This window comes from Halichoerus grypus, chromosome 6 (genome assembly GCF_964656455.1).
Source record: "Halichoerus grypus chromosome 6, mHalGry1.hap1.1, whole genome shotgun sequence".
Taxonomy (NCBI): domain Eukaryota; kingdom Metazoa; phylum Chordata; class Mammalia; order Carnivora; family Phocidae; genus Halichoerus; species Halichoerus grypus.
Genome location: NC_135717.1, coordinates 95,115,731 through 95,143,433, shown reverse-complemented (window position 1 = coordinate 95,143,433; position 27,703 = coordinate 95,115,731). Strand labels below are relative to the sequence as shown.

At 47.6% G+C, this 27,703-nt stretch overlaps 1 protein-coding gene and 2 pseudogenes across 3 annotated transcripts in view; all 3 read left to right on the top strand.

The window, feature by feature from the left end:
* Positions 1-27,703, top strand: part of LOC118527529 (ATP-dependent DNA helicase Q1-like) — a 336,638-nt gene that overhangs the window by 152,627 nt on the left and 156,308 nt on the right. The window lies entirely within an intron of this gene.
* On the top strand, positions 539-3,043 carry LOC118546521 (cationic amino acid transporter 3 pseudogene; annotated as a pseudogene).
* The window catches only part of LOC118546524 (cationic amino acid transporter 3 pseudogene), a 47,835-nt pseudogene continuing 46,150 nt past the window's right edge, over positions 26,019-27,703 (top strand). The window contains exon 1 of the transcript XR_013449098.1: positions 26,019-26,089. The product of XR_013449098.1 is annotated as a cationic amino acid transporter 3 pseudogene (transcript). The remainder of the gene's footprint in view (positions 26,090-27,703) is intronic.

Sequence of the window (27,703 nt, the reverse complement as noted above, 5' to 3'; positions counted from 1 at the left end):
TGTAATTGCAATGAGGCCAGCTAGACCGTGAATTAATGTGTTATAACTCACACTCAAGCACCACACACACATCCGATGTGTAAAATATTGCACATACATTCATTTCCTGTTGTGTCTTACAGCTTAATTAGTACATGAAACAACATATGTTAGATGAACCCAAATGGATTATCTTATGTAGTGTATAAAAAAGCAGAATGTTGGGAGGTATTTGGCCCTTTCTCTGGGTGGAAAGCAGGGTTGATTTGTCTATGATGTCTTTGGTGTCCGTTTTTGTGATATTTGGGCTGCAACAGGTCACGTGGGACTTCTGAGCTTTGGTTGGTTGATTGAATACCATTGTTCAGCAAATATTTATTGTTTACTAGGCATTTTGGAGGGACAGCACATACCAGATGAAATATGAAGCAGCAGCTTTGAAGCCTGAACAAAGGACCTCAGCAGCCTCAACCCAACTCAGCTTAACTAGCCTCACGGAATCCGATTGGAGACCCGTGGCTCCCTGGGCTTGCTACAGCACTGATCCTAGAATCCTCTTCAATTCCAGCTAGAATGCTGCTTCAGGCACTTCACAAATTTGGTCAAAAGCTGGTACGCAGACGTCCACTGGAGCAAGATGTGGCTGAGCCTGCCCCTGCCAGAAGCCTGAGCACTCTGGATTTAGTGGCCCTGGGTGTGGGCCACACAGTGGGTGTAGGTGTCTATGTCCTGGCTGGGGAGGTGGCCGGCAATCTAGCAGGACCTTCCACTATGATCTGCTTTTTGGTGGCGGGCCTATCTTCTGTGTTGGCTGGACTGTGCTATGCAGAGTTTGGTGTCCGGGTTCCCTACTTTGGTTCTGCATATCTCTACAGTTATGTCACTGTAGGAGAACTCTGGGCTTTCATCACTGGCTGGAACCTCATCCTGTTCTTTGTTACCAGTACAGCCATTGTGGCCTGTGCCTGGTCTTTAACTTTTAACAACCTGCCTGGGAACCAGATCTCTCAGACGCTACTTGAGAGCATGTCACCACATGTCCCCCAGGTCTTTGCAGAATATCTAGACTTCTTTGTTGTGGTCCTTATGTTGTTGCTCATTGGATTGCTGACTCTGAGGATTAGTGAATCTTTCCAGGTTACCAAAGTGTTCACATTGGTGAAAGTTTTGGTTCTCAGTTTTGTCATCATCTCTGGCTTCATAAAGGGGGACCTGCACAACTGGAAGCTCACAGAAGAGGACTACGTACAGGCTGGACTCAATGACACCTCTAGCTTGGGCCCTCTGGGCTATGGAGGATTTGTGCCTTTTGGCTTCCAGGGGATTCTCCATGGAGCAGCTACCTGTTTTTATGCTTTTATAGGTTTCGACAGTATTGTTACCAGAGTTGAGGAAGCCCAGACTCCCCAGCGTTCCATCCTCATAGGCATTGTGATTTCACTGCTCATCTGCTCTTTGGTGTATTTTGGTGTCTCTGCGGCACTTACGCTTATGGTGCCTTACTACCAGCTTCGACCTGGGAGCACCTTGCCTGAGGCATTTCTCCATATTGGTTGGGCTCCTGCCTACTATATTATAGCTTTTGGATTCCTTTGTAGTCTTTCTGTCAGCCTCTTGGGCTTTATGCTCCCCATACGTCAGTTGATATATGTGATGGCAAAGGATGGCCTCCTGTTCCCTGTCCTTGCCAGGATCGATACTGACACATACACACACATTGTGGCCACTGTGATATTTGGCATTATTGCAGCAATCATGTCAGTCTTTTTTGGACTCACTGATCTTGTGGACCTCAGGTTAATTGTGACTCTGCTTACTTACTCCCTGGTGGCTTTTTGTGTTCTCATTATCAGGTATCAACCTGAGAGGAGGAATGGGGGAAATGAAGCACAGATGCAGGAGGAGAAAGGACCTGCAGCAGAGAAGCTGACTCTACAGGGACTATTTTTTCCAGGCAGCCCCACCCCCACTCCACTCTCTTGCCGTGTTGTCTATGTTTGCTCCTCACTCCTTGCTCTGCTGCTGAATCTTCTCTGCCTGGTGCTGGCCCAGTGGCCAGGTCTGCTCTCTGGAGACCCAGTGCTGATCACAGTGGTTGTGCTGCTCCTGGTGCTCATCATTGGGATCACTGGGATCATCTGGAGACAGCCACAGAGCTCCACTCCTCTTCCCTTTAAGGTCCCTGCTGTGCCTCTCCTCCCACTGCTGAGCATCTTTGTGAATGTTTGCCTTATGATGCAGATGACAGCTGCCACCTGGGCCCGAGTTGGTGTCTGGATGCTGATTGGGTTTGCTTTCTACTTCGGGTATGGGATCCAGCACAGCCTGGTCACTTAACTCCACTTACGTTAGGGACAAAACTGTAGACCTTGACCAGTACATATTTGGTTTGACATCATCACACCTGAATGGAGTCAGGTCCCCTGCACAATGATGGGGAGTACTCTTGAGCCCATGGAAAACTAGGACTCCCATGGGATATTGGTAGGGGAAAGTTAATAGAGCCAAGCTGTATTTATTGTGGACCGCAGGATTGTTTTTCCTTGCTTTTTTTTTTTTTTTACTTGTCTACTTTTCAATTATGTCTGTAGCTGCTTGCTGCCTTTAAGATAATCATCATTAAAAGAACCTAGACAAAGTGTTTTGGTTTTCCTTGGGTAAATACACAGTAGGTAAAGTACTGGATCATATGGTAATTCTATTTTAAATTTGTTGAGGAACTTGCATACTGTTTTCCACAGTGACTTGAGCAGTTTACATTCCTACCAACAGTGCATGAAGGTTCCTTTTTGCCCACACTCTTGCCAACACTTGTTCTTTCTTGTGTTTTTTATTTTAGCCATTCTGAGAGGCATAAAGTAATCTCTCATTGTAATTTTGTTGTTTTTTTTTAAGATTGATTTATTTATTTGAGAGAGAGAACATGCAAGCAAGGGGAAGGAGCAGAGGGAGAGAGAGAATCTCCAGCAGAATCCCCATTGAGTGTGGAGTCCAACGTGGAGCTCTATTCCACAACCTTGAGGTCTTGACCTGATCCGAAACCATGAGTCAGATGCTTAACCGACTGAGCCACCCAGGCACCCTATGCACTCCTATGTTTACTGCAGTGTTATTTATAATAACCAGGATAGGGAAGCAACCCAAGTGTCCATCAAAAGATGAATGGATAAAGAAGATGTGACACACACACACACACACACACACACACACTCACACACTGGAATATTACTGCATCATAAGAAAAGAATGAAATTTTGCCATTTGTAACAAAAAGAATAAACCTAGAGGGTATAATGGTAAGTAAAATAAGTCAATATTGGAAAGACAAATACCATGTTTTCACTCTTAGGTGGAATTTAAAAAATAAAACAAATGAGCAAACAAAGAAAAAAAAAGAGACAATAAAAACCATCTCAGACTCTTAAATACAGAGAATAAACTGGTGGCTGCCAAAGGGGAGGTGGATGTGAAGATGGGTGAAATAGATGAAATAGATGAAGAGTACACTTATCTTGGGGCTCCTGAGTGGCTCAGTTGGTTAAGCATCCAACTCTTGATTTTGGCTCAGGTCATGATCTCAGGGTTGAGAGATCAAGTCCTGCTTTGGGCTTTGTACTCAGCACAGAGTCTACTTGTCTCTCTCCCTCTGCTCCTCCCCACCACCCAGTCACACTTGCTTTCTCTCTCTCTCTCTCTCTCTCTCTCACTTGCTCTCTCAAATAAATAAATATTTTTAAATAGAGCATACTTATTTTGATGAGCCCTGAGAAATGTATAGAATTGTTCAATCATTATATTCTGTATCTGAGGGTAATATAATGAAATGACAATTTATGTTAATTATACTTCAATAGAAAAAGAAACTAGGAAAAAACCAAAGAAAAGATGAAATATGGCCCCTGCCCTTAATAAGCTTATATTCTAATACAAGGAGTAAAGCATAGCTCTAACACAAAGTAAAAAGTGTTGTGTCTTGTGAATTCAGAGTGGAGGATGAGCATTTGTGGCTGGCACAGTGGTGAGGGTGAGGGTTGATCAGTGAAATCAGAGAAGACTTTGTAGAGGAATGACACTTGAATTGACTCTCTTCAAAGACAGATGGATTTGCCACATGGGCAGCAGGGAGAGACTGTAGGCAGAGAGAAAAATACTAGGGAAAGCACAGGAAAACAAAACAGCATCCAGAGCACACTGAGCAGGCTGTCACTTGAGTCTTGGCTGTGTGAGGGGCAACAGAGCATGGACAGGTGATTGGAGCCAGAGCTTTCCTCTGAGCACAAAACACTTTGGCTTTGAACCCACTACCCATGCTGAAAATCCCTGGGTTGGTACTTCTCTTAGCGACATCTGTATTCCTGGACTTTAAAGTTTCTCTGCTGTTGTCTGCTTTGGTCCACCTGCTCAGAAAGAGCACAGAGCTACGTGTCCTGCGTTCTGGTCTTGTTTCCGTCACTAACTAGCAATGTGACCTTGAGCAAGCCTCTCAGTTCCTTCCAGTCTTTGTTTATTTATTTGTAACTCTAGAGGTCAGGATTGATCATTTCTAAAGTTCCATTTACTTAAAAATTCTAGGATTTCCTCTGGTTCTTCTGTCCTGTTATTCTCTCAACTAGGTCTCTCTACTGCACACGATCTGTACCTGCATCCTGCCCACTTTTCACTACAACCCATTGTTGGAGCTGTAGAGGTACAATAAATAACACCCCATTTTCCCCTCCTATGTTTGGAACCATTGATAATCATGACATAGAGACAGATGCTTAAACCGTCAGCTGTAGATCTTCAGCCCAGTTGGCTTGCTAATCCCGCAGCACTGAATTGGAAAGATTTACTCCTCATCACAAGTAGTGCTGAGCACCACAGGAGAGAGCTTACTTTTCTTAGATTTCTCATGTATGAGCAGGTTGAAATGCATATGTCCAACAAAAGAACTGGAAGGGGCTGATCTGGGCATGCTTAGTGCTGTCTGTTCAACTTGACAATCAAAGTCACAGTGAGGAGAGTGCTGAATAGAGGCCAGGAACAGTATTCTGCTCAGTGGAACTAAACTTCACCAGATATCACCTCACTTGGAGGGCTTGTGCAAACAGATTGCTGGGCCCTTCCACCAGTGTTTGGAATTCAGGAGGTCTGGGTGGAGCCCAGAAACTGTACTTCTAACAAATTCCCAAGTGATGCTGATGCTGCTGGTCCAGGGACCACACTTTGAAAATCAAAGTTCTGGTTGAATCCCCTCCATATGTAAAAATAAGTGAGGGAAACAAAGGCACCCTTGGAACACTTAACTTCATTTAATGAAAGATTTAGATTAAAATTCCATGGTTAGTACTTTCACAGTGGGGAGATCATAGTGAATCATTTCACAATGTATATGTATATCAAATCACCAAAATGTATACTTTAAATATCTTACAGTTTTATATGTCAAATATAACTTAATGAAGAGGAAATAAAAAAATAAAATACCACAGTTGTCTGTGTGTCTTTACTTTCTTTATTTTGTTTCTAGATTATAGAATTTAGGTAAGGAGACTATCTAATTAACTCCCCCAGCGCATCCAGCTGGGAGCCAGGCACATAATGAGAATTTAATAAATTCATGTTAAATTGAATTGAGCCTCAAACATTTCTTTGGTACAGAAGATTCTCCTGTGTTTCAGGCTAGCACTGTGCTAGTCCTTTAAAACTATCTTCTGGGAGACTTCTTTGACAAACAGCATTTCTCTCCATCTGGAACTATATCTAGAAGTGTATCTAGATCTGTACCCAGCATCTAGAACTGTACCCAGACACTTCTAGTTTTGCCTTTCTGTGGCTATGCCTGAGTTCTGGTGACTAGTCTGACTGTTCCATCAAAGTGGACTCTTGCTCAAGGCGTGGAGTTGGTTCTCCCCTTCCTCTAAACCCAACAGTAAAAACATTGCTGTTCATTCAAAGAGTAACAGGGTTAATACAACCCTGGGGCAGGACAATGCTTGACAAAACTTTCCTTGGTCCCTTCATCTATCTCCATGGGGTTTTGTGGGGAGGCTGAAGTAGGAAACTGATAGAAGGCCCAACCTAATCTACCTGCAACCAGAGAATCCCCGAAGATGAAACTGGATCCAGTGTGGGCACAGTAGGCATCCCTTGAAGCAATGAAAGTTTTATGGTTGGCATAAAAGGGCCGGTGTTTTTCTATTGTATTTATATATGGGGCCTGCCCTGGGAGGTAAGGATAGGAAGCTACTTTCTTACATATGGAATTTCTCATTTTCCTAGGAGAGAGTAGGTGACTCCAGGGAAGCCTGCTAGAGGCAGGATTACCCATATACTTACCCACTCCTTTAGATGCTTTTCTGAGAGCCTGGTGCAAAAACTTTGTGAAGGCATCTAAGATTTTCTGGGGAGACAGAATTTACACCTCAAATGGGGAGAAAAATGGACTGAAATAGGAGGAATTAGTGATTAGTGATTGAGGCATCATTACTCTGGAAGGGAAGCTATGAGTAGAAACTGAGAAAGACGTATTTTTCAAGAGACATTTCCTGGAAGACGATGCCTATAGTGCAATTGGGGAAACAGAAGAGGGACAGGTGAGTTGGAAAAGAAATGGGATAGTAATTCTAGCACATAGACCTTTAAGAGTCATGAAAGAATGAGACTCTTGTGAGGGATGTGCTTTCACATTTGAGGGGAATTTATGAGGCAGGTTTGTATTGTGTATTGTGACAGGGAGCGAGATTCCTGAATCAGGAAGGGATGAGATATGATTCTCATTGTCATCTGAAGGATGGACAAACAGAAGGATGAGGACAGATAGACTCTTCCTGGGAGACAGTTGTAGCAATGTTACAGTCATCTAGATTCTGCTCTTCAGAGTATGGTCCATGAACCAGCAGTGTGGGTGTCACCTGGGAGTTTCTTAGAAATGAACACTCTCTGACCCCCACCCAACCTAATATTCAGAATCTGCATTTTTACTAGGCTCCCAAGTGATTTGTATGGTCTTTTGAGTTTCAGAAGAACTGGCCTGAGGTGATCAATGATAGGTATCTGGACTCAGAGGGACACTATGGAAGGTCTGAAAACTTTGGAACTGGGAACACAAGGGGAGGGGCCTAAGCTTGGAAATTGAATTTGGGGAAGACAGAGAAGTATGGCGTCTGACTGCCCTCCTGTCCCCAGGCCTCCTCCCATGCCAGTCACTATGGCAGGGTTTAGCACTCTGCCCACTTTAGGAAAATACCTGTTGTGCTCATGCTGGTGTCTGCCTGGTTCTTAGGGGCTCCCCTGGTGCAAGCATTGCATGGGTTGGGACTGCTGCCAATTCTGTTACCCCTACTTCGTTTGATGGCCTGAATGAGAGAAGTGAGGTCATATTAGTCAGGCACAGCCTCAGGGTCTTACTGTCCTTTAATCAAATGAGTGATAACATGATGATACTAATTGAGGAGGCTATGGAGGTTGGGGGATGAAATGGTAGTTCTATTATCCTGTCCTGGAAATTAGGTTACTTTCATCTTTCAAAAGCTTTAGGAGAGACCAGATGATAGTATAAGGGGCTCTACCCTGGTATGGACTAAAGTACTGCTTTTTAGGGTGTCATTTGATGATTTTTAATGGGTTAGTAACAAACTATATGAGACCTATATTTCCAGAGACCTGGACCTATAGGCAATGGAACAATGTTACCAGATGGGGTTTGAGAATTTTCTTAACCTTTTGAGAGTTTGTGTACTTCATCTCCAATCAGAATGGGTGAAAATAGAGGCAAATATTGCAGGAAAACAGGTTGAGATTGAACACGAGGAAGATTTATCTGAGATTAGAAGGTGATGGGGGAGATGGGAGGGTGCAAGCTCTCTGGCCATGCACATGGCTGTCTCACTTGGGTTTGAAATGCCTCCAATATGCTCCTGCTGAGAAACAGGAAAATGAACAAAATGAACTCTCAAAATCTTTGTTATCCCAAGAATTCTCCAGTCAACTTCTTAAATGAAAGGCTGGGGTGGATTTGTGATGTCTGTAAGGTGGTGTGGTATGGGGATGATGAATGACAGAAAAAAATAAACCAATCTTAGAGCATTGAAATCTGGTAGCAATGTTAAAAAAGGGCTTTGATTTGGGAGCATAAGTTGCATGTTAGGGCTCAAAAAATAGTTTTAGATTTCTAAGTCCTTCCACTCTCACGTTATTTTTCTTATTTTTTGATGGAGACTTAAAAGTCTGCTAAGGCAATGACTAGAAGAAGGAATTCACAGCAAAAGAAGGAACCAGAGGCAGTGTTCTCTGCCACGGAGCTAATCGATATGGATATAAGTAGGATGTCAGAGATGGAATTCAGGATAGCAATTATAAAGTTAGGCTTTAAAAGTAAAAGTAAAGCTAGGGGCATCTGGGTGGCTCAGTCGGTTAAGCGTCTGCCTTTGGCTCAGGTCATGATCTCGGGGTCCTGGACTCTAGCCCAACATCGGGCTCCGTGCTCAGTGGGAAGCCTGTTTCTCCCACTCCGCGCCCCCCGCTTGTGCTCTCTCTCTCTCCTCTCTCTCTCAAATAGTAAATAAAATCCTTAAAAATATTTTTAAAAAATAAAGCTCAGATTGAAAAAAGCATAAGTGACAGTACAGAATCCCTAAGGTGGAAATGAGATCTAATCAGGCCGAACTAAGAAATGCTATGAATGAGATGTAGTATAAATTGGATGCTCTAACAGCTAGGGTCAATGAGGCAGAAGAGAGAATAAGTGATCTAGAGGACAGGCTGATGGAAAGGAAGGAAGTTGAGGAAAAGAGAGAAAAACAACTAATAGACCACAAAGAAAGGCTTCGAGAATTTAATATGCCTTGAAACGAACGAATGTCAGAATTATTGGGATCCCCGAGGGGGTGGAGAGACAGAGTGAGGGCTAGAGGTGTATCTGAGCAAATCATAGCTGAGAATTTCCCTAATCTGGGGAAGGAAACAGCATTCATGTCCAAGAGACAGAGAGGACCCCTCCCCAAATCAATAAAAATAGATCAACACCCCCACATATAATAGTGAAGCTTGCAAATCTTAGAGCAAAAGAAGCTATCCTGAGAAAAGATTGGGAGAGGAGGTTCCTTACATATGGAGGGAGGAACGTCAGAATAACATCAGACCTATCCACAGAAACCTGGCTGGCCAGAAAGGGCTAGCAAGATATATTCAGGGTAATAAATGAGAAGCACATGCAGCCAAGAATACTTTATCCAGCAAGGCTGTCATTCAGAATGGAAGGAGAGATAAAGAGCTTCTAGGACAGACAAAAACTGAAAGAATATGTGACCAAAAAGCCAGCCCTGCAAGAAATATTAAGGGGGATACTGTAAGTGAAGAGAGACCCCAAGAGTAACATAGACTAGAAAGTAACAGAGACAATCTACAGAAACAGGAATGTCACAGGCAATACAATGGCACTAAATTCATATCTTTTAGTAGTTACTCTGAATGTAAATGGGCTAAATGTGCCAACCTAAGGACACAGGTGTTATATTGGATAAAAAAGCAAGACCCATCCATGTGCTATCCACAAGAGACTCATTTTAGACCTAAAGACACTTCCACACTGAAAATGAGGGGGAGGAGAACCATTTACCATGCTAATGGACCTCAAAAGAAAGCTGAGGTAGCAACCCTCATAACAGACAAATTAGATTTTAAACCAAAGACTGTAGTAAGAGATGTAGATGGACACTATATCATACTTAAAGGGTCTATCCAAAAAGAAGATCTAACAATTGTAACTATCTATGCCCCCAATGTGGGAGCAACCAATTATATAAACCAATTAATAACCAAAGAAAGAAACATATTGATAATAATACATTCATAGTAGGGGACTTCAACACCCCACTCACAACAATGGACAGATCATCTAAGCAGATCAACAAGGAAACAAGGGCTTTCAATGACACACTGTACCAGATGGACTTCACAGATATATACAGAACATTCCAACAGAATAACAGAATACACATTCTTCTTGAGTGTACATAGAACATTCTCCAGAATAGATCACATACTGAGTCACAAATCAGGTCTCAACCAATACCAAAAGATTAAGATTATTCTCTGCATATTTTCAGACCACAATGCTTTGTAACTGTAACTCAATCACAAGAAGAAATTTGGAAGGAACTCAAACACTTGGAGGTTAAAGAGCATCCTGCTAAAGAATGAATGGGTCAACCAGGAAATTAAAGAAGAAATTTAAAAATTCATGCAAACTAATGAGAATGAAAACATATTGGTTCAAAACTTTAGGGATACAGCAAAGGCTGCCCTAAAAGGGAAGTACATTGTAATCCAAGCCGCTCTCAAAAAATTAGAAAAATCCCAAATACAAAAGCCAACGTTACACCTAAAGGAACTGGAGAAAGAACAGCAAATAAAGCCTAAACTAAGCAGAAGAGAAATAATAAAGATTAGAGCAGAAATCAATGAAATAGAAACCAGAAGAACAGTACAACAGATCAATGAAACTTGAAGCTGGTTCTTCGAAAGAATTAATAAGATCCATAAACCCCTGGCTAGACTTATCCAAAAGAAAAGAGAAAGGACCCAAATTAATAAAATCATGAATGAAAGGGGAGAGATCACAACCAACACCAAGGAAATACAGACAATTGTTAGAACATATTATCATAGTTTATATATAATATGTTAGAACATATTATATGCCAACAAATTAGGCAATCTGGAGAAATGGATGCATTCCTTGAAATTTATAAACTACCAAGACTGAAAAAGGAAGAGATAGAAAATTTGAACAGACCAATAACCAGCAAGGAAATTGAAGCAGTAATCAAAAACCTCCCAAAAAATCAAACAAACAAACAAAACAAACAAACAAAAAAAAAAACAACAAAAAAAACCCCTAAGAATCCAGGGTCAGATGGCTTCCCAGGGGAATTTTACCAAACATTTAAAGAAGAAATTATATCTATTCTACTGAAGTTGTTTCAAAAAATAGAAATGGAAAGAAAACTTCCAAACTTGTTCTATATGGTTAGCATTACCTTGAACCCAAAACCAGACAAAGACCCCACCAAAAAGGAGAATTACTGACCAGTACCCCTGATTAACATGGATGCCAAAATTCTCACCAAGATATTCACCAATAGAATTCAACAGAACATTAAAAGGATTATTCACTGCAACCAAGTGGAATTTATTCCTAGGCTGCAAGGTGGTTCAACATCCACAAATCAATCAATGTGATACACTATATTAATAAAAGAAAGGACAAGAAACGTATGATCCTCTCAATTCATGCAGAAAAAGCATTTGACAAAATATAGCATCCTTTCTTAATTAAAACTCTTCAAAGTATAGGGATAGAGAGAACATACCTCAATATCATAAAAGCCATCTTTGTAAAGCCACAGCAAATATCATTCTCAATGGGGAAAACCTGGGAGCTTTTCCCTTAAGGTCAGGAACATGACAGGGATGCCCACTTTCACCATTATTGTTCAACATAGTACTAGAAATCCTAGCCTCAGACAACAAAAAGAAATAAAAGGCATTCAAATTGGCAAAGAAGTCAAACTCTCTCTCTTCACAGACAACATGATACTCTATGTGGAATACCCAAAAGACTCCACCCCGAAATTGCTAGAACTCATACAGCAATTCATCAACATGGCAGAATACAAAATCAATGCACAGAAATCAGTTGCATTTCTATACACTAACAATGTGATGAAGAAAGAGAAATCAAGGAATTGATCCCATTTGCAATGGCACCCAAAACTGTAAGATACCTAGGAATCAACCTAACCAAAGGGGTAAAGGATCTGTACTCTAGAAACTACAGAACACTTATGAAAGAAATTGAGGAATACACAAAGAGATGGAAAAACATCCCATGCTCATGGATTGGAAGAATAAATATTGTTAAAATGTCTATGCTACCCAGAGCAATCTACACATTCGATGCAATCCCTATCAAAATATCATTGACATTTTTCACAGAACTGGAACAAACAATCCTAAAATTTGTATAGAATCAAAAAAGACCCCAAATAGCCTGAGGGATGTTGAAAAAGAAAACCAAAGCTGGGGGCATCAGAGTGCCTGACTTCAAGCTATGTTACAAAGCTGTGATCATCAAGACATCATGGTATTGGCACAAAAACAGACACATAGATCAATGGAACAGAATAGAGAGCCCAGAAATAGAGAGCTCAACTCTATGGTCAACGAATCTTCGACAAAGCAGGAAAGAATATCCAATGGGAAAAAGACAGTCTCTTCAATAAATTGTTCTGGGAAAATTGGACAGCCACATGATAAACTCAAAATGGATGAAAGACCTCATGTGAGACAGGAATCCATCAAAATCCTAGAAGAGAACACAGGCAGCAACCTCTGTGACCTCAGCCGCAGCAACTTCTTTCAAGACACGTCTCTAAAGGCAAGGGAAACAAGTAAATCAGTTTGTTCCCCGCTGTCAGTTTTTATCGGCGGCTCCTGTGGGCAAGTCTGTAGTGGGTGGTTTAAGTCCAGGAGAGCCTGCAGGCCCCTCCATGTTGATTTGGGTGGGATTTAGCTTGAATCTCATGAGGAAGGGGCCCAACAGCTTGGGGTGATTTTGCTCCTTGATAGTGAGGGTGAAAGGAGCAGGAGCCTATGGTGCCCCAGGCACTGAGGATGGCATGGGTGTGGCTTATGTAAGCCCCGCCCACGCTGGTGCAGCAAGTGGAAGAGAAAGAGGCGGTGGCACAAGGGCGCCTTCAGAAAGGTAAGAGGCAGATCCAAAATTTAGACTCACATTCCTTTTTTCTTTTGGTCTCCTGTCTCTCCCTCTTGCAAAACAGGTTTTTGTTTTTGTTTTCCTGATTGCTTTTCACTTGCCTGCACCATTTACTTAAACTATGTCCTAATGGACTTACTTTGGGAAGAGAAGGAATATTCCCATATTCCTGGGCAAGAGTTCAGAAAGAACACAGAAGAAGCAAAACTTTGACTACATGAAGCCCAGGGAACCTCTGTTGTCATTCCTTTACTCCAAAAGGTGGGGGCTTTACTGACTGAACCAAGCAGCTTCCTAGTGCCTGGTTCCTCGCCCAAAGTCAGAGTTCCACTGACTGAACCAAAGGGCTCCCTAGACAAGCTGAGAGAACTAAACCCAAACCAAACCACCTACTGGACGCAACACAACAAGGAAGAGATCCAAGAGAGCCATTTCATGGCCATCTTTCCTCTCTCTGAGCTTAACATGCATGGCAAGCTGTATCTTTCTCTTAGTCATGGGTTCCTGGCTACGTTCCTTCTACTTACTCAAAATTTGGCCCAATGGGCTACTTGGTGGGATAGAGGTGAACTTCCCATTTTATACAAGTTTAACACAGCACAACACAACACAACCTACCCCCCCACACACACACCAGATCTGTTCCAAATTCCAAATAAATTGACCATTATTCAAGTCCCTTTCAGTTTCTCAGAAAACTGTGCGTTCTTAATGGGAAAATCAGGGACAATGAAACAAAAACACACAGTGCTTCACAAATGAGAAACCTGCCTAAGTGTACACTCTGAGGGACTTACCTGGCCCAGAAGCTTCTCAGTTCCCCAAATGCTCCTTTCCACTTCTTTCCACTCCAACGAATAAGTGAAATTGGCAGCTAGCATGGGTCAGGAATCAGTAGGGAGCTTCCCTGAGACAAAAATAATCTGGGCAGCTGCAGGGATAGACCCCTCAGATTCCCTCCCAGAGACCGACTAGCCTAGAGCAGCTAACCGCCTTTGGTCTTCCGAGTTACTAATCTGGGAAACGAAGGAGGAAGCTCTTGACTACTACTGGCCAACTGCTCTACCTTGAGATTCCCAGGGAACTGGAAGCCACAGGGGCACTGACTCCTGGCTGGCTTGCCAAAATTTGTTACCAAAACCCAAGTTCAGTTGCACATCACTCCAAAAGCCAATACTCAAGAGAGGAGTTTTTATTGGAAAAGAATATGAGCTTTATTTAGGAGGCTGGCCACCTGGGAAGAAGGCAGACTCTTGCCCAAAGGCCAACTCTGAGGAGTCTGCCTGGCTCAGGTATTTTTTATTTTTATTTATTTATTTTTTAAAGATTCATTTATTTATTTGAGAGAGAGAGACACACACACAGAGAATGCACACATGAACAGAGAGGGGCAGAAGGAGAGAATCCTCAAGCAGATGCCTCTCTGAGTGCAGAACCTGAGATGAAGACAGAAATCAAGAGTGGAAGCTCAACCAACTGAGCCACCCAGGTGCCCCCTGGTTCGGGTGTTTTTAAAGGAATTTAGAGCAATTAATTAGTAAAAGCAGTACAGTGGTCCATAACATTTCTTTTTATTATTATGCACAGACTCTGGGGTACCAACTACTGAGATAATGCTGGGAGGTTGTGCAAGGGGGTCTGGTTCCTAGTGCTCGGTGGTGGTGGTTTGTGTTGTGCAAGTCTCTGAATTCTGTTTCATGATGCACAAAAGGGCTCTGTTCTATTCTAGGAAAAGATGCATGATCTATAGGGATACCAAGAAAGGTTAATTAATCAATCATGTGGGCTCAGGGTGCTGGCTAAAGCTTAAAGACTAGTAGGGCAACTTACCCTGGGATGGATACCTGGGGGGTGATTAATCCTTCATGTCCATCCAACGTGGGGGCTCAGCACCCCATCAAAAATATTTGGGCCGTGGTCATCTGCATTAAAGTTTATTACAGAAAACCCAATGTGCAAATGGGTGGGAGGTATGATGGAGCAGGGGGGACAGAGTCCAGGGTTGGGGCAGGGGATTCCTATGGAGCCAGCCAAGTCAGAGTTCAAGCAAGTATCCTAAGGAATGGGCAACTGAGGGTCTGAGGCTGAAGGACACTGGGTTTCTGTGTCAGGGACAGCAGGACTGGAAGGGTGCTGGGGAGATGCTCACCACAGGGGCTGGGAAATGGAATGGAGTCACTTTCCACAGGTGGACACATTGCTGATGGAAGCTTTACCTGACTTAATCCTCACAGAATTATTAGGTAAATGTTAGAAACCCCACCTTACAGGTGATGAAACTGAGGTTCAGAGAGGTTATGTCAATTGCACAAAGTAACAGCATATGAAGAGGCAAAGGCAGGATTTGAACTCAGGTTCTTGACTCCTGAGCTCTTGCTCTTTCCCCCACACCCTTGGGCAGAAGGTCTTACTCTCTTATGTGTCTGCCTCAGCTGCAGGCCTGGGGGTGCGGGGTGAGGTGGGGGGTGGCAGGTAGGTGCTCAAAGTGTCCGTTGTGTGAAGGACTGAGTCATCTCTGCAGGTTGCACTCCCACGGCGTGGGCCACAGTCCTAGAGACCCTGGTAGCAGGAAGGGGGAATAGAGCGGAGGAGCTCCAGTGTGGGCCAGGAAACTGGAAATAGGTTTCCTGTGGGTTTCCCTGCTTTCCCGAGACATTTAGATCTCTAGGATCTAGAGGACTGGGCTCTGCATCCTTAGAAGAAACGAACAGAGTGGTGTGTATGTGTGCACAGGTGTGCCTGTGTGTGTGAGAGTGTGTAAGTCTGCGTGTGCATGCCTGTCTGTAAATGTAGGAGTTTTAAGTGTATGAGCCTGAAGACTAATAGCTAAAGATGTCTTTGATTTGTGCACATTTCCAGCAGGTTCCAGGCTGTGCTGTGGGGTGGGGGAGGGAGGAGGCCAGGAGAAGAAGGCTGTTAGTGCTGGGGTGTAGGGGCTGGGAGCCTGAGCAGTGGGGGTCTCTGTCCTGCCAGGCACAGGGGGATGGCATCAGGGTCCTGGGTCTGAGGTTGGCTGGAGACTGGGTCCTGAGGCCTGTGCTCAGGGCTGCACGGGAAGAGCTCAGAGGCCCTGCTCTGACCAGGGAGGGCCATAAAGATGGGGGGCCAGGATAGGAGGGAGGCCAGACAGGGGAGGGTTCAGCCCTTCTCTCTCCCCACTCCCACCCCTGGATTTGGGAATGATGGAACCAGGCTGCAGTCCCTAACTCTAGACTCCACCCATTCTGCCTGAGGGCCTTAGAGTCCCCAGAAGTCCTTGCATGCCACCTTCTGAGGCTGGGATGACCTGAATCACACTGGAAATTTCTGTCTCTACTCAGTACTACCCAGACAGGTCCAGAACAAGTCCTTGTCTCTTGGAGGCCTCTGGTGAGGCCCTGTGTGCATTCTTACTGAATGTCACACAAGCTGAGGCTTTCAGACCCATTGTGCTGGGAAGTTCTAACTCAAATCCTACTGTGGCGCTTCATGCTCTATAACCCCAGGCTGAGTTTTTGATATTTGAACCCACATCCCCACCCCTAAGCATGGAAGTAGTTTCTTCTGGACAGGGAAGAGGGTCAGAGTGTGTGGATACTGAGAGGATGTGGGGTAAAGCCTGGTGGATCACAGATGGTCAGACCTTTCCTGGGCAGGAGGGTGACGATCAGCAGAGCAGACTCAGAGAAGAGAACTCAGAGACCTCCAGTTACAACACTCCTACTTTACAGACAGGAGCCAGAGGCCCTCGGGGTGGGAACACTCAGTATCCCTTGCTCCGTGATGGCTGCCTCTGGAAATCCCAGGCCCCTGATTACCTGGTCTAGGAGTCCTTCTTGTGCCCCATTTGGAGGCCCGTAGACTCTGTTCCTATTTTCTTCGCTTTATGGGATGGGAAGAGGGGGAGGAATACTTCAGCTAGACTGGGGTGCTGTCCCCCTTCCTCTATTGACTCCTTTCCAGCCTTCCCAGCTGGGCTTCAGGGCCTCCCGCCCACTGACACCTGTTCCTGGTCCTTTCCGCCCTCCCTCCACAGGCTCCCTGGATCTGGTCTCTCAGCTCCACCTGGCCAGACAGCCCAGTATTCAGCCTCCTGGCCCGCTCCTAGCCTCCTAGTCTGTCCCCAGTCTGACCCATCTTCTCTCCTCCTCTCCCTGCAAACTAGCCTCTCAATCCCTTGCAAAATTATCCCGTACTCTCCTCCTCTGGGAAGTCTTCCATAATTAATTCTCCTGGTTCTGGATCCCACACTATTTCTTTCTAAACCACTGCCAAGGTACCTGCAGGCCTGTCCTTGTTCTTCTGTCTTCTCTTTCCTGTGTGCCTTGTCCCTGCTCCCCGCTTTGATCGCCTCCCCCCAACATGGAGCTGTGCCCCCCACAGGCAAGGCTGGGTTTTCTCCTCCTTCCCAGGACTCCCCAGGACCCTCACCAGGAGGGTGAGGACTGCACTGGAGAATTGCCTGAGCCCCTCCTCATTTTCTGTGTTCTGGGAATAGCAGAGATAATGGTGTCCAACTGGGTCTCATCCCGAGGAGGGAGGTGGCAGTGCGGACCCTCCCCTGTCTCTCTCCTAGTGTTTTATTCAGGTTTAGGCCTCAACCCAGCCCCCTGTCCTCCTCCTGTTCCTGGTGGCCTCTGACCCAGTGCCCAGGCCTCTGGAGACGGCTGCCCTGGAGCCCCTGGGATGCTGGGCCTGGTTGGGGAGCGGCAGGCAGTCCACCGAGATTTCTCAACTTGGGCTTCACACCCTGACCACCTGCTTCCTGGTTGGGTCTCTGCACACCTGTTTTCTCTCCCAGGCTCCTCTCCCCCCTCCCTTTCCTCCTCCACTCCCTCCTCACACAGCCCATCTCTCCCCACAGCCTGAGTTCTTTTGGCAAGCTCTGCCTTTCCTGAGATCCTTGGGGTTGTCCCTCCAGTCCTTAGGGCAGAGTCCCTCGCCCCCTGGTGGGTGTTGTGCAGATCAGGAGAAGGGATGTTTGATCATCCAACCTCATCTTCACCCCCATCTCCTCTGGTTTCTGGGGGCACTCAGGACCTCCTTAAGGCTGGGATAATGTTCTTGAGATTTCACCTTCTTTGCCATTATCTGAGGTTTTAGTTCTGCTTTGGGGGATGTGCGGTGTAGACAAGGGGCTGAGATGCAGATATTGAGCTGAGAGAGCAATTTGTCTTCCTCCTTGGGTTCCATCTACAGCCTCAGCTCCCAGCGTCGTCGGGAGTTTTCAAAGAAAGACAGTTGGGGCAACGACATCCTGGCGAAAATTGGTCTGGAGCAGACCAGGCATTATGAGTCTAGGCTTCTGCGAATTTGCACCTGAGCTCAGTCCATCAGCCTCAGCAGGAGATGGATTGGCAGGAGGCAGGAAGCAAGAGACAGGGATGCTGGGGGGAGATGGCATATGTGACAGATGCTGACAGGACTCCTTATCTCTAGCTCTGGAATCCCCTCCCCCCCCCCCACCAGGGTGCCCTTGGCCCTCCCCTGCTAGTGCTCAGTGCTCATTAGTGACTGCCTGTCTTTGGGGAGACACCCAGGGAGCCAAGTTGCATTGGGTGGGCAAGGGGGCAGAGGAGGAGGGAGGGACAACAGGTAGATGAGGGAGGAAGAAGAGGTGGGATGACTGGGATTTGAGCTGGGGTCCCATGATCACTGGGGTTCTGGGAAGGCTTGGCAGAGGAAACTGTACTGGGGGCAGATACTGAGGGGCTGGGGGTGAGGGAGTGGGGGTGGGGTGGGAAGGAATATTGAGAGGGATTGAATTCCACTGATTTTGGGAGACCTAGTAAAATAGGAGCCCCTGACTTCGTGGAGAGCTTCCCTGTGTGTGCGGGGAAGGGTTACAGGTGCCATGAGGGGCTGAAAGAGGGATACACGTATTTTCTGTTCCCCTTCCTGTACTGGAGGACCTGCGGCATCTCCTCCCTGGACTGGTGGCCCCACGTGTGCCTGTCTGAGGGCTGCAAGGAGCCGCTGGGCAGTGCTGGCCCGGGATGCAGAGGCAGAGCTCCCAGGGAGGACACCTGCATCCGTAGTCCTGGAGCATGTTCTGTGAGGAGCAGAGCGCTGCAGTCATCTGTCAGCCATCCACCTTCCACACAGAGGGCTGCCAAGCGAGTCCCCTCCCTGCCCTATGTGCCTGCCCCGCCCTGGATCCATGGATCTGTTGGAGGTCGAAGCAGAGAAGGGGGAGATATACACAGAGGGAGAGAAAGGTCCAGTAAATTCGTGCCAAGAACAATGGATGAGGGATGAGCCCGTCCAAGTACCTGGAGAGTACAAAACACCCATAAACAGAGTCAAAAGAAACAGACAGCAGAAGTGGAGTGGAGAGACAAGGAGACAGAGCCAGAGACAGGAGAGAGGAAAGAGAGGAGCCTCCAGAGAGCAGAGTGAAAGATCCAAGACAGACACAGAGAGACACCCAGAGGGCAGAGATAGCAGAGACAGATGGACTCAGAGACAGGAGATGGACCCAGGTTCAGGGGGTGGGAAAGCCATGGACCCAGAACCAAAGACAGATCCACGCACACGGGGCCAGAGTGAGGACACAGCCAGAGAAGTGCACACACAGAGGGAGACAGAATGAAAAGGAGGAGGTGGGGGTAGCGGGGGAGGCAGGGAGAAGGGGCAGGTAGAGGAGGCAGAGGGTGGGGTGCAGACTCTGAGTCAAGGGCTCTGCTGGCCTCTCAGGACGTGGGGCGCTGGTGGGAGGAGAGGCTCTTGTGTGTGTGTGTGTGTGTGTGTGTGTGTGTGTGTTTGTCAGGAACCCAGCAGTTCAGAGCTCTAATCACAAGGCCAGAGTCCTTTGGTGCTGAAGGGACCCCCACACCCCTCCCTCTGCAGCCCCTGCTCTGAGCAGTAGGGGGGAAGGGGGACAGAAACAAGATGCAAGTTAGAGACAGACTGAGCTGGGAAAGAAATGGCAGAGCCCAGACTGAGATCAGAGGGAGAGAAGCTGAGAGTGAGAAAGGGAGCAGAGAAAGGGACAGAGGACAGAGAGGGACAGAGGTGGGGAAGGACACTGTTGAAGGTAGGGGTGCAGGAGAGACGGGGGAGGGAGGGCGCCTCTCACTGGGAGAGGGAGATGGGGGCAGGGGGAAGCAGGGCTGTGGAGAAGCAGGTCAGGGACAGGGGGTAGGCAAGCAGAGCTTCTGTCTCCTCAGAGAGCTGGGCTGGGCTGACACAACCCTCGGGTGAGGTGGGGAGGCGGTCCTGAGTGCTTCTCAGGGTGACCTTGTCCCTCTCTCCTGTGTTCAGTGCAGTGGGTCTATCCTCCTGCCTGTCCCCTTCCCAGTGGCACTGACAGCCGCCCCTGCAGGAGGCTGGCTCCTGCTGGCTTCCTTTGTGGGGATCCCTTCCCAGCCTGCAGGGCTGCTCTGAGCGTCCTCACCAGGGGCACACGGGTGTCCTTTAGGGCGGGTCTCAGTGTTGAGAATGGCCCAGTGTTCTCTGAGGCTGGAGAAGATGAGGACCCAGCTGGGAAGCAGTATTTCCAGTGGAAAACCAGGTGGATGTGGGCAAATACAGTGGAGGACGCACCTCCTCCCACATGGCTTGGAAGGGTCATCGTGAAGGTCACACTTGCAGCCTGTGACAGAAGAGGACATTCCTGGTGGCCGCTGGAGCCCCAGTGTTATTTTTCTGTGTGTTTGTTAAAACCAGGTAGCAGGGCTCCCAGAAACGGGCTGTTGGAGGGGAAGGCCTGACATTGGCCTGAAATACTTGGTCAAGGGGTCCTGCCCTTGGGGAGCTGACAGTCCCCTCCCTGCTCACTCATATGCACAGTAACCTGGCGACACTCACCCAGCACAGAACCACAAGTGCAAAGGACAAGGGGAATTAAGAATCAGAGCCAGCGAGTCCATCAGGGAAGGCTGCCTGGAGGAGGGGAGTCATGAGTGGCAGTAGAAGGAGAAACCCAGCAGGGCAGGAATGGAGGGGGAGAAGAGGAAGAGAACCCTCTGTTGCTTCTGAAGCAGGATGAGCCAGCCCTAAGCCAGGCAGGAGCCAGCTGTGCTGGCCTGGAATAAACAGCTGGATTGGGGAACCAGCAGGAAGGGACAGGGAGGGAGGCAGATGTGCAGAGCCAGGCTGGGGGTTCTGAAGTTGCTGGGATTGGAATTGAGGCCACTGGAGGGAGCCCTGAGATGTGTTAGGCAGTGATGTGTATGTGCACAGTTGTCTGGAGAAATGAGTGCCCGAGTGAGCATGTCCTCTGTGTGCGTGTGTGCGTGTGTGTATGCGCGTGCTCCCTCCTTTACTCCTTTACCAATTCTGCCAAGTCCTTTCCTCCCCCCTTCACACCTCTTTTGTGGCTGACTCCAGCTTCCCCTCTCTGTGCAAGCTGCCTCTACCCCTGGGTCCCTCTATGTGTCTCATTCTCATCTCTCCTCCACAGGCTCTCTCCCTCCCTCCTGCTTCCATCCTTTCCCCTGGACTTTATCTTTCCTCCCCATGCCCCTGCTATCGCTCCCTCCCTGTGTACTACACTCTGTAGCCTGGTTCCTCCCTGTCACCGCCCTTCTGTTCTGTCCACACCCGCCTTGGCCTCCCCCTGCAGATTTCACTTCTACCTTCCCTTGCCTCACCAGCTCCCAGTTTCCCTCCAGGCCCTCCCTGTTTCTGCACTGGTTCTTTCTTGTACTGGCCCTTCTCCCACTCATTGACCACAGGAGGGAAGATGGAGGCAGATACAGAAGTCTAGAAGGTTTCCGAGGAGACAAGGAGAATGATGTCCAGCTGGTTAGCAGGAGCAGGAACATGGAGAAGAGAGGATCAGAGAAGTCAGATTTCTCAGGAAGTGCATGACCTTGGGGGAGGGAGTATGAACCCAGGAGACAGATGAGGAGGGAGTGTGTGCTGGTGTGTGTGTGTGTGTGTGTGTGTGTGTGTGTGTGTGTGTGCTGGGAATGTGTGTCAGGGAGGCAGAGGGATGGAGGAGGCAGGGTCTGCTGGATGCAGGGCCACAATGTAAAATGTCCAGGGTTGTAGCTCCACGGTGACCCTGGGCTGGGAGGGCAGGACACTGGGAGGGAGGCTGACTCCTGGCCATGATGTGACCTCCTAGGCTGTGAGGATGACGAGCCTGGACCGCACAGGCTATGGAGCCATGGCTGGGGGGAGACAGCGGCCGGCGCCTGGATAGATGAGGAAGAGGCCCCTGGGGGTCGGGAGACAGAAAGAGGGAGAGGGAGACAGGGATGGGGTGAGGAGGGTCATGGGAAGACTGAAGGCTCTGAGACCTTTCTCCAGGCTCTCCCTTCACCCACCCCTTCCATGGACGGAATTCTGTGTTTAAACCTCAAAGACCTGCCATAAATAATGTGGTTAACCCTCTCATCTTCACAGGGTGAGGTATTCCTTCCCCACTTCCCAGCTGAGGCCTCACCTTGGCCAAGCTCTCCTGGGCAGGACATGCTGAGAAGGGCCCCAGGAGGCAGGTCTTTGGCCCTCCGGGGAGAACCTTCTCCTTCTACATCTGGGCCCCAAGCCTGGCTGCTTCTCAGGGCAGAGCCTGCAGGAGGGGCCCCACAGTGCAGTCATGTGATTCTCTGCTCTGCCCCTCACCTGCTCTGGGACTTGAGGCAAGTTACTTACCCTCTCTGTGCCTTAATTTCATTACCTGTAAAATAGCAATATTAGTGCCTGCTTCTGCAGCTTGCTGTTAAGGATAAAACGAAATTTATGCAAAAGAACTGTGTACAGTTTTAATAATTTCTAGGTTCTGCCTCAGTGTGTTTCCTAAAAGATATTTGTCCATGGCAGACTGGGAGGGTAAAGGGTTCAAAGTGGAGGAGAAATGTAATTACCGGCTCCTGGCTTTAATCACATGGTAACCTTGTCCATTCTGAACTTTATTACACTTCTAAGTGTCCACGGGAGTGGGATGAAACTGGTGGATTTTGCTCCCTGGTCTTCTCTGCAGGATTTCTCTGGAAGGATCTCTTTCCACCATCCCTCCTGCTATTACAGAGACTCCTTGGACTCTAGCTGTCACCAGACATCTGGCCTCCGGGACCTTCAAATGTGGCTGTAGGGAAGGGGGCCAGGAGAACTATTCCCGTTTAGATTGCTTGAGTTAATGTTCTTAGGGTCTCCTCTGGCCCTGACAGGAGCTGGGGGAATTGGTCTTTGCAGACCCCCAAGAAAGCCTGGGGAGAAAGGCAAGGTCCAGCTTGCCATGCTGTCTTAGGTCTTCACACACTTGGCTGGTTGCTTCATATCTGGGCCCTTAAAACCTAGATTCAAGCATGTACACTGGCCTCAAGGTCTCTATTCTCTGCCTCAGTTTCTCCTTTAGTGGGTCTCATGTGTGTATTTGTGGGGGCCCTTTAGTGAGGAGCTGCTTGAAGGCATTGATCCTGACTGCTCAGAAGGTATCTACAGTGTTGACCCCAAATGAATGGACAGTCACTGGTAGGTTATTTCTTTCATACTGTGCGTGGTGCTTCTTCAGCTCTCAATACAGACCCAGTCCCAGGCCTGAACCTCTCCTCCCTCTCCTCCATGAGATCCGTAACCAGTCTGTCCCAGCACTTTCTCCAGACCTTGTCAGCCCCCCTTGCCTGACTGCCTCAGTTTCTCTTTCTCCTTGGTCCCCACTCCCCTGCACGGGGGTGTCAGGCTGCATGAACTCTGACAAATCAGGGCTGAGCTCAGGCCTCTTGTGATGGCAGCATTGTGGGGGGAGGGAAGGGGAGGCGGTGTCCTTATCCATGTGGGGCCTCTGGGACCCCAGGTGCGCACAGGGAGGGAGCCTGGGGCAGCCCTGGCAGCAGCCTCGCCCTCTCAGCTTTCTGGGCCCATCCAGCAGCAGCAGCTCCTGAGAGGCGCCCGGGCTCAGCAGGAACCAGGTGAGAGGGAAGAGGCTCCGGGAGCCAATATGCAGCCCCCTCCCTGGCCTGGCTCCCCTTCCTGATGCACACCTGCCTCCTTCTCTCTGTCTGCTCCCTCCCCCTCCTCCCTGCAGCCCTGGCCTCTTCCTTCCATCTTGGCCTCCTTCACCTTAATCTCTGTCAGCACATCTGCCTGTCTGTGGGCCTGTCTGTCTCTCTGAGTCCAGATAGTTTGTGTTCTGAGATGTCCCAGGACTGGGTCTGCCCTCAGCTCTCCCTTCTAGCTGTCCCCCTCCCTGCGTCCTTCCCTCAGTGTCTGAGGGTCTCTCTTCCCATCACATCTGTCTGAGTCTCACCTTTCAGTGTCTCTCCCACCCCTGCATCCCCTCCTGTCTGTCTGCTGTGCTGCCTCCCCCAGCCTGGTCCCTCTCTGCCCTCCCTCCCAGCTCTCTCCCTGCTCCTCTTATCTCTGTGTCTCTCAGCCTCTTCCCCTGTCTCTGGCTCATACCTCTGCCTCCTCCCCTCTTCCCTCATCCCACCCCTCAATGTTCAGATACTTCAGGAGAAATCACTCAGATGGGCCAGAACCATCAGTTCCCCCCATCTGTACCCCTCTTCCATGAGAAACTTATGGTCCCAACTCTGTGTCCTCTGCATCCCCCCAACCCTGGGCCAGTTCTTTTCCTTACCTGGTGATTGGGGGCCCTGGCATATTCCTCAGCCTCCCACCCTCTACCCAACAGGCAGTGAGTAGCACAGGGAGAAAGGGGAAGACGTTGCTCTGGGGACTAGATGCAAGGATAGACAGACCTTCCCCTGCACCTGCCCTTCTTGCCCTAAAGCAGATGCACATCTGGGACAATCCCAGCTTGAGACAAGGAAGACAACCTAGGACTGTTGGAACAGACACAAATCGAACACCCAGATGTCCTTCCCCTCCTGTTCTATCACGACAATCATCCTTTCAATCCTGCCTGTCTCCTTTGCCTCTAGGAATTCTGGCTCTGTACCCTTGGCTGGGCCACTCATCCCCTACCCAGCATTGCACCTGGGACACAGCAGGTGCTCAATTAGTGCCCTTGGCCCATGTGTACTGGAGATGTGTTAGGGCAGGGTCAATGTGATTTGCAGGTTTTCCTCAGTTGGAGGTTCTTTCTGAGATCTGGGGCAATTCTTTCTGCTCCAAATTCAATGCTCTCTTTTTGAATCATTCTTACAGACTCTGTCCCTTTAGGGACCTACTGCTACCCTTCTCTCCCCTCCCTCCACCTCCACCCCAGTCTTTATGGAACCTACTTTAGGGTTTAGAGGAATCTCAGCACTATCTAGTAGAGGCAGTGGTACCCCTTTTCCTTGAGACCCATGGCTTCTTGGGCCCATCACTTGTACATTCAGCCCTCTGTCTCTAAGTAGACCCCACCTTCTCCAGCTCTGAGAAGTCTTGCCTCTGTTTGAAGGTTGATGTTCTGGGAAGGAGAAGCACCTTCCTTTGGTCACTGTTTCAAAGACTTGGAAGTCCTATGTTTTTATGTCCAGAGCAAGAAGCTCTCTATGCAGAAACTATATATTTTCCTTTACTTCCTCCAGCACAGGGCTCAATGCACATTCAGTTAGAATATGCTATGAACACTGAATGATGATCTCAGGAAATCCCTTAGGTGAAGCTAAGACTTAGGCCTTTTGATTTTATTCCTGGAGTGATATGAAACATGAATGAGGGGAAAGAGATGGATGGTGGTGGTAGAAGAACCTAGTAGGAGATTCTGGGAGAGGCAGCTGGTGAGGGGGTTTAAAGAACTCCTGAGGGTCATCCAGGTGGCTTAGTCAGTTAAATGTCAGACTCATGATTTTGGCTCAGGTCATGATCTCAGGGCTGTGAGACTGAGCCCCACATCGGGCTCCATGGAGACTGCTTAAGATTCTCTCTCTCTCTCCCCCTCTGCACCTCTCCCTGCTCACACTCTTTCTCTCTCAAAGGAAAGGAAAGGAAAGGAAAGAAAAAAAAGAAAGAAAAGAAAAGAAAGGAAGGAAAGAAACTCACTTCTGACTGGGTTCTTTAGCTGGATCTGAGACTGGCCTCCAAATATCCACAGGCTGTGCTCTACCGGGCTCCCTACACTCTCCTCCTTCCAGCCAGGACCTCCTCCATACCCAGGACCCTGGAAAGCTTGTTTACCTCTAAGTTCACATCTTCCTGCCAACAAAGTCTCCAACGAAGTCCCATTTAAGCCCTCAGTCAACCACCTCACCCAGACAGGGCCCCACTAGTCTTGCATTGCCCACCTCTGGCTTTTCTCCTGGATTCTCACTATGCCACCTTCTTAACACTTTCCCACTGTTCCCAAAGCCATGACCTCCCCGAAGCCATGGCCTCCCAGAGGCTCCGCCTCCCTGAGTGCCCCTCCTCCTGCTGCCTCTGCTAAGCTCCACTCAAGTGCTGACTTGGCTTGGCCAATCCTTTCCCCGTCCCTGGGTTTGGCTTGCGCTTTCTTCTCAGGTCTCTCTCCTCTGAGGCCAAAAAAGCTCATCGGTAAGTGATTTCTCATTTTTATAGAGTTGGCAAAAAAACTGAGACCGAGCCAGAGAGGAAGAAGCCTGGGCTTGGAATGCCACTGGCTATAGAACCCCTGTGGGGTTTTAGTAGAGGGTATTTCATGGCTAGACTTTGGATTGGGGGGTGCAGACCAGAGGCCTTATGAGTTTAGGGAGGGCAGGTAGGTTTGCTGGGGTCAGAGTGATGTGGAGGTCTATACTCTGTTCTCCTCCAGATCAGAAACGTTCTTAGCTCTGCTAAAGAACATATAAGTTAGGGGTGGTTATTTCTTGGTGCTTCTCCAGGGTCCTTCTTAGCTCTTTGCCCTGCCCTATTCCTGGCCTTTCCTTTCTGACCTGGTGCAGAGCTTGCTTTCTTCATCTTTGTCTTTCCCACATGGCCTAGCACATAGTATGCTTAGACATGTTCATGGAATGAATGAAGATTTTTTTCATTGGGCTTTGCTGCCTCCTTCATGTTTTCCATGCTTTCTCACTGGAGATTCTGAAAGTCTCTGTGCCGAATCTTCTTAGGAAGGACACTGATGTGCACTTTGCAGAACAGCAGGTCCAGTTTGATAAGGTGGTCCCCCATCACCAGAGAGGACTTGAGGGGCTTTCTTCCATGCTCAAGGAGCTAGATATCAGTTTTTACAGCTGCTGAAGGTATCTCCCTGCCTTTCTTATCTAATTTAAAAAAAGTTGTGGTGGGGATGGATTATAGGCCTGGTCAGGCTGTACGAGGAAAGATTACCAAGTTTCCCTGGGGTGTGGCTGCCTAGTGGCCTTTAAAATACTGGGTCTCCAGGAGGGAGTTTGCTGTTATCAGAAAACGTGTTTGCAACTCTTTAATTTTAAAGGCCTTTAGAATCTTAAACTGTTCTCCCCCTTTCCCCCCTCCGCACAGCCATGTACACTGTGGGCAGCATCCCAACGCCTAAAGTCCAGACAACACTTATCCATGCATTATATGTGGCAAATGTTGATTTCTAGGTTGTCTTTCTCTTGCCTTCTAGCAGTTCTTGGGCTACTTCTCTCCATTATCAATTAATATGTATTATGTGCTTCCAGAAGGCAGGTTCATTTTAATGTTAATTTATGCAAAATCATGTGGAAAGGCCAATTTCTGTCACCAAGTATATCCCAAATTGATAACTATGAATTTTGGATTATATTCTTTTGGTTTATTCTTCTCCCTTTTTTCTTTTATTGTCACAGAAATTACAAAGCGAGTGGGGATTAGAAAGAACAAGTCTAGGAGTAGAAGCAGAAGCTCAGACATTTCTCATTTGCCAGTTAGATCATCTTGTTTTGGTGTGATAGAAATGTTAAGAATTTCCGAAAGTGGATTCTGACTGAAACTAAACCTGTAAATGTGTCAAATCATGAATGAGGAATATTGTATTTAACTGTCTTCTCTGCAGTTATCTTAGAGGGACTAAGAAAAGTCACCTTGTTCACAACCATCCCAGAATGATACTAGATAATATGGAGTCTATACAGCCTCTAGAGAAGCTCTGGTATATGATTGTTTATCCAGATAATAGTACAATGATACTAGTGTGGTGTCTGCACATAACAGGGACTCCATAGGTATTGTGGGAAGGAAGCA